The sequence below is a fragment of the Paroedura picta genome, chromosome 16, assembly GCF_049243985.1.
Source record: "Paroedura picta isolate Pp20150507F chromosome 16, Ppicta_v3.0, whole genome shotgun sequence".
Classification (NCBI taxonomy): Eukaryota; Metazoa; Chordata; class Lepidosauria; order Squamata; family Gekkonidae; genus Paroedura; species Paroedura picta.
In genome coordinates this window covers 23,435,337-23,441,336 of record NC_135384.1, presented here as the reverse complement: position 1 = coordinate 23,441,336, position 6,000 = coordinate 23,435,337, and positions in this window count along the sequence as shown.

Genomic DNA, 6,000 nt, shown 5'->3' with positions numbered 1-6,000 from the left:
AAAAGAAAGAGAAACGCCACCCCCACCCTCACCCCCACCCGCCGCCAGGCACCAGGGGCCAAATTCCAGAACAGCAACGGGTCTCTTTTGTAAAGAAAAGTTCAGTCCCCTGGCAATTCAATGCAGAGTTAGCTCACTGCTTTAGAAGGGAGCACCTTTGTTGAGCAGGGCTGCACTACCGGGGCCAAAAATTACCTTTCTTAATGAATAACTTTCAGGCAGCGGCTGAGCACAACCACTTAAAAGGCCACGGGGGCCAATTCGCCTCAGGAATGTGGCGCAAAGGGATCGCTTGCCTCGCCCACACGGTTTTCTGGAGTCAAAACATCCCAGGGGGAAAGTGACCTGCCCATTCTGGATCTGTGACTTGCCCATTCTAGACCTGTGGCTTGCCCGGTCTAGAATAAGGTGACCAGATTTTAACACTGGTCAAGCGGGACACCATTGACCCGGGGGGGTTCTGGATTAAAAATTTGGTCTATATGGAGCGACAAAAATGTTCATAGAACGCAAAGTATTGTAATATATATATTTAAATTTCAACATAAGCACCATTTGCCAGGTGCCCCCAGATGTCCCTCCCAAAGTGGGACCATCTGGTCACCTTAGTCTAGAACTGCAGCACATACATAGAATATTTATTTATTTATTGAACTTGTATACCGCCACTCTCAGACCAGCCGGCTCGTGGTGGTTTACAATAAAACACAAGACCATAAAAATACAGTATCCCCACACAGTCGGCCGACAAAACCACACAATGGATGGCGGCAACAGTTTGCACCCCCTACTTAACCTCTCAACTCTTCTGTTCACCGTTGCAATGTTCAAGTAGGTGTCACCAGGTGAGGTTGGCCCAGAGGGCACTGATTACACAAGGGAGGGGGAGGACCTGATCTTATTACTCCAGCCCGGCCTCAACCATATGACACATACATAGGGTTTCCAACCTCCAGGTAACACCTGGAGATCTATTGCTGTTACAACTAATCTCCAGGCAATCAAGATCCATTCTCCTGAATAAAATGGCTGCTTCGTAAGGCGGACTCTGTGGTATTATACTCTGCTGCGGCCCCTTCCACCCCAAACTCCGCCTCCCCAAGCTCCACCCCTCAAATCTCCAGGGAGTTCCCAATCTGGGGATAGCAGCCCTACACAGACAGCTTCCAAACAGAGCAGACCCCACCCAAGGCCAACTGGGGTCAGGAAAATAGTGCAGGGAGGGGAGATGAAGCCCCTCCCCACACAAACAATGGTGCCGATCCAAAATTACGTGCCTGTGGAACTTGACAAATTAGCTCTCCAAACCTGTTTGATTGTGCAAAAAGCGAGTAGGGAGAACCTGGATCCAAGCCGTTCAGCAAGGGAACTTAGTTTGGCCCTTACTCCCGAGTCCACCCCCTGCTTAGCATTTCCCCTTACGACTGAGCCAAGGTTGAATCTGGACTCCCTACATCAACACCGAACGCTCTACCCATAACACCGCAGTGTCCTGAAGGCTGGCTCACCCAAGTCATTCTATATTTTGGCCCCCAGTCGGCCGGGTATGGCAAACTGCATCTGTTTAAAATCATTTAAAGTTTTCCCTGTTGAAATTTTAGGGACAAAATCAGAGTCCAGTGGCACCTTTAAGACCAACAAAGATTTATTCAAGGCTTGCACTCGAAAGCTCACGCCTTGAATAAATCTGTGTTGGTCTTAAAGGTGCCACGGGACTCTGATCTAGTTGTGCTGCTTCAGACCAACATGGCTACCCGCTTGATATTTTAGTTTTCAATGCATTATTATATGTATTTCAGTTTTTGATGGCACAGTTTTCTAAGCTTGTCACCCAGCTTTATAGCGCCATGTAGTGTAAGCTCTTTTCTGTGTTCAATACTGTTTTTATGGCATTTTCCTCCAGTTTTGCCATCCTGTTCTATTGCAGGGCTTGTTAGATGAAATATGTGTGTTCTTTTAATGGCGCAGTCTGCTTTGAGTCCCAACAAGGAAGGCAGCCCATCAATGAAGTAAATCAGGAAATAAAACGACCCGTGATATGCAAAGTTTGTCAATGGCGTTTGACCTCTGAGAGCATTTTCATACATGTGGGACATTTCCAAAATCTCAGGGATGAACTTCTTTGGGTGAACACTCTCTTGAGAGTAGTGACTTTAGGGTTCCAGCCGGCTGCACTGACCAGGAGGATCTCAAAGTTCAAAGAGGCAGAAATGGCCCAGTGCAATGTCATTACCAGCCAAACAATCCGAAGGGATGTCACTGCATCCTGATGACACTCTAGGAATATCTTCAGTCTATTTGGTTACTATAGAGATCTGAGGGATTCCTAGAGTGTCATGCAAGTCCCAGTTTTTCAGCCAGAGATGAAGTTGCAGTGTTGTGCAATGCCATTTCCACCACCTCATTTCCTCCCACCATGCACTGGAGCAGCAGGCAGCCAAGCAGGGAGGATCCATGGGAGCCCTCCCACTGGAAGCTGGTAAGCATCACCGTTACGTGACCTGAAGGCCAGAGAGACAGTGACTCTTATGCCATGGTAGTTTCTGAGCCTTCCCACTTTCTTGGCCTCATTTGGCAGATTTATTCTAAGGAGGCAGCTCAGTCATGTACTGTTAACATCAGGTTAACAGCCTGCTTTGCTTATGTAAAAACTTACATGACTATGTGACAAGTGAGGGCATGACTAACACCATGCTGGGTTCGATTCTGCACTCCCCCACATGCAGCCAGCTGGGTGACCCTGGGCTCGCCACAGCACTGATAAAGCTGTTCTGACCGAGCAGTGATATCTCGGCTCTCTCAGCCTCACCCACCCCACAGGGTGTCTGTTGTGGGGAGAGGAATGGGAAGGCGACTGTAAGCCGCTTTGAGACTCCTTTGGGTAGAGAAAAGTGGCATTTAAGGACCAACTCTTCTTCTTCTTCAGTAATCTCAGGGCTCTCTCAGCCTCCCCTCCCTCACAGGGTGTCTGTTGTGGGGAGAGGAAAGGGAAGGTAACTGTAAGCCACTTTGAGCCTTCTTCAGGTAGAGAAAAGCGGCATCTAAGAACTCTTCTTCTTCTTCTTCTTCTTCTTCTTCTTCGTCTCCTGTACTCAGGAGATCGGATGTAATTCCACGAGATCTCCAGGCCTTGTCTTAAGATTGGTAACCCTACCCAAGTCTCCAATAGGAAGTGATGGTGGGGAGACAGCCATGGGCTCCCCCAGTAGAGTTGCCAGCTGTTGACTGGGAAATCTCTTGATACTTTGGGGGGTGGAGCCTAAGGAGGGTGGGGCTTGGAGGAGGGGCTTAAAAGGGGCATAATGACAGAGGGACCCCCTTCCAAAGCTGCCATTTTCTCTGTCATCGGGAGCTCAGCCACGTATATTTGGAGTTTCCAGACTGTGGAAGGAATGATCCCTCCCTATGATTAACAGGCAAAATCCTGCCTCTTACCATCAGAGATGGCAGCTGCAGAATGAGGTCTCTATTTGCACAGATTTATTTCTTGGGGACAACCAAGAGGGCACACATCTGGGGCAAACTTTGGACACTTGTTCTTTGCAAGCACTTCTTGGAGATTCACAGAAATAAAAGCACGTCCTGCAGTGCCAAGGAACCACAACCGTTGTGGGCAGATCTTCAAAAAGGAAGGCGAAGGGTGTCGGACTGGGGTTTGGGAGAGCCTTCTCTCTGACAGGGATAGAAGTTCATTGGATTACCTTAGGCCCTGGCCTGCCAATGCTGGGTGCCCCGATTCATGGAGCTTGGTGGGTGGAGGAGTTTGTGGAGGGGAAGGACTTCGGTGGGGTACGCTGCCAGAAAGTCCACTCTCTGAAGCTGCCGTATTCTCCAAGATCTCCATAACAATTCTGGGAGAGTTTCAGGCCCCTCCTGGAGGTTGGCAGCTCTCCTTGGGTCAGGAGAGACTGACGTTGTGAGTTGCTTTGGGTCCCTGCTGGGGAGCAGAGCAAAGCATGAGTATCCAGAGACAAAAACGCCTCCCAGGTAGGGTTGAGGCCTGTCCCACCTGGGAAATGATGCAGCAGCAGCAGCAGTTCGTTTTTGGAACTCCCTGCTTGCAAAGGTCAGGTTCCCACCATCAAGCAAAAAACCTCCCTGGGATTCCACATTGCCACGAAAGAGTTAAGGCCTCCAGCTGCCTGGTAGGACTATTGTCCTTTAAAATCTATTCTTGCCTTCCAAAGAATTAATCAGACCAGATTCTGGCCTGGCCACTTGTCAGACCGGTTCCTCCCTCTCTTTCTTGTGCTTACGCTGTCTCCCTGGTCACCTTTCGGCCTTCCGGCCTGCCTACCAGATACCTGGCCTGTTTCGGTGGGAGACTGTTCCTCTCCCTTGCTTTACAGGACTGTTTAGTTGTGTTTCCAGTAAAAGTCAGGCTGCCCTCCCTTGCCCCGACAGATCTTACCAAAAGACGGAGAGGAGCCGTGCAAAACATTAAAGATGATGAGATTCCCCTTCTCAACGGGTGCTTTTGTGGCCCAGCACCCACGTCCTCAGATGCCAGCAGCCCATCTTCACTTAGCAATTGTTTAATTTAGTAGGTCTGAAGAAAAAAGAATGACCCAGCAAACATTGGGGCTGAGAGATCGTGTAATTCAGGAAGTTGCAGAGGGAAAACAAACTGTGGGAAATTCAAATTTAAGAGAGCCAGCTTGGTGTAGTGGTTAGGAGCGTGGATTTCTAATCTGGTGAGCTGGGTTCGATTCCTCGCTCCCCCACATGGAGCCGGTTGGGTGACCTTGGGCTCGCCACAGCACTGACAAAGCTGTTCTGGATAGCCATCTGATGCAGAGGTTGATTTTGTGAAGGTTCAAGGGGGTGGCAGGTTACAGGGAATGAGCAAGAGGGTTGGGAGTGTCCTGCATAGTGCAGGGGGATGGACTAGATGACCCAGGAGGTCCCTTCCAACTCTATGATTCTCTAATTCTAACTCTTCTTCTTCTAATCTGGTGAGCCAGGTTTGATTCTGTGCTCCTCCCCCACATGCAGCCAGCTGTGTGACCTTGGGCTTGCCACGGCACTGATAAAGCTGTTCTGACCAAGCAGTAATATCAGGGCTCTCTCAGCCTCACCTGCCTCACAGGGTGTCTGTTGTGGGGAGAGGAAGGGAAGGCAATTGGAAGCCACTTTGAGACTTCTTCTGGTAGGGAAAAGCAGCATATAAGAACCAACTCTTCTTCTAATCAGGAACATGCGGGGGCCATTCATGAGTTGTGCTGAAATACCAGCAATAATGGGTAGGGTCCCAGATTCTCTTATGACAGAAGGGTTGCCAAGTCTGGGTTGGAGTCTGAGGAGGGCAGATTTGGGGAGGGGAGTGACCTCAGTAAGGTACCTTTTTTTCAGGTGAACGAAGCTCTGTTGCCTTGAGATCTGCTGTAATCCTTAGAGACTTCCAGACATTGCCTATAAAATGGTTGCAGTTACAGTGAGAATCAGGCTTGGGGATATGGGTGTAGATTTTGGCCCCTAGGTGGACTTTGGGAAGGGGAGGAAGTTCAATAGGGGTGTGATGTCACAGAGTCTGCCCTCTGCAGCATCTCTTTCCTCCAGGGGGACTGATCTCTATGGTCTGGAGAGACTTTCTAGGCCCTTCACTGCAGGCTAGCAAAACTAGCAGGGTACACTGCCGTGGGATCCACCCTCCAAGGGAGCCATTTTCTTTGCGGGAATTGGTCTTCATTGCCTGGACAGCAATTGTAATAGCAGGAGATCTTCAGGGGCTACTTGTAGGCTGCAGCCCGGAAGTGAAGAAATTGACAGACAGGCTTGTATAATGCAGATCTTGAATCTTCACTTCTGAGCAAACAATGATTGTAAATATCCTGTGGGGGAAAAAACTAAAAACTGCCAAACTGTGTACAGGTTATAGAAACCACAGTTTCAGTGCTTCCCTCAGTGGCAACTATAAGACAAAAAATAACATAATGCCATAGAAGGAAGTGGGAAAGTACAAAAAAGGCATATGTGTATACAAAAACCTTTTAGGCGGTC